Genomic DNA, 1184 nt, shown 5'->3' with positions numbered 1-1184 from the left:
GTGGAGCGATAGCGCGGCGTCCATTACCGCGACGGGCAGCGTTTCCCACTACGAGGTCATTAAACACAGGCACATACTGAGATACACAGCAATCATGCTTGGACGGTGGCTAGCAACGCTAATCCGGACTTTGTTTTAGGGCTGGACACCTTTCCTTAAGGGGTCTGCTCCGCTGCGCTTTGCTCCTGTTGCTCCTGCTGTTGCTGTTGCTGCTGCTGCCACCAACCGCCAGCCAAGTACGACTGCATAATCACGCGATACGCGGCGCAGGAAAACACAATCGGCACGGCGACACGAAACATGTAGTACACGCCACAATACGGCACGGATCCATATCGCCGACTTACCGCATGTATCATCTGGAGGGTGCTTGCACCGTAGATACCGCCAAGCGCCGCCGGTCAAAAGGAGGGTACGCGGTTCGGGGAACAGGTGGGGTGGGGCGGGAGGGGATGATATCGTTTGCTTTGCTACTGCTTTGCTGCTACTGCTGCTGTCGCAGCAGACCGCCAGGCAGACATGATTGCACGCTCCCAACAAAATGCGGAACTGAAAACCCTAAACAGTACGACCAACCGCAAAGCGCGAGGTATCTTGAAATTCAGGGGCTCATGCAAGGACTGCAGCTCGTGTAGCGCCCAATCGTTGCGCCCTCGGCATTGGTGTTGATATACGGCCGCCGCGCAGCCATAAGGACGTACCAGAGGCAGGCGGGAGGACGGGGCAGGAGGATGGGCGGAGGGGAAGGAATAATCAGCAAGGTACGATGAGGTGGTTCATGAGGCCGTCTTGTTTGGGTTCACGGGCGAAAAGACATGCATAAAATCTTATCCATAATAGCTCACGCATTCCTACAGGTGTTTGCTTTGCCTTGTAACGATCACTGTCGCTGCTGCTGCTGCCGCTTCTGCTGCCAGCTGCCAGCCGAACACGATAGCAGGGAAACGTCCAACATGGCACCGGACAATACACCAGGCGCTGCACAGGGTACGACGAACTGCACTGTGAAGTGCAGTACAGCACGCAACGGCACTGGACGCAACGCCTACGTACCCCATCAAAGCCCACACTAAAGGTTTTCGAAATCATCAGTTCCTGCTTAACCTGTTTGCTTTGAACGCCTAGGCCCAGCATGTCATCTCCCCGTCGCTCCATGTCACCGAGCCCTAACATGGGACGAGACA

The sequence above is a fragment of the Volvox carteri genome (genome assembly GCF_000143455.1).
Source record: "Volvox carteri f. nagariensis unplaced genomic scaffold VOLCAscaffold_78, whole genome shotgun sequence".
NCBI lineage: Eukaryota > Viridiplantae > Chlorophyta > Chlorophyceae > Chlamydomonadales > Volvocaceae > Volvox > Volvox carteri.
Note: the sequence above shows the minus strand (reverse complement) of the source record.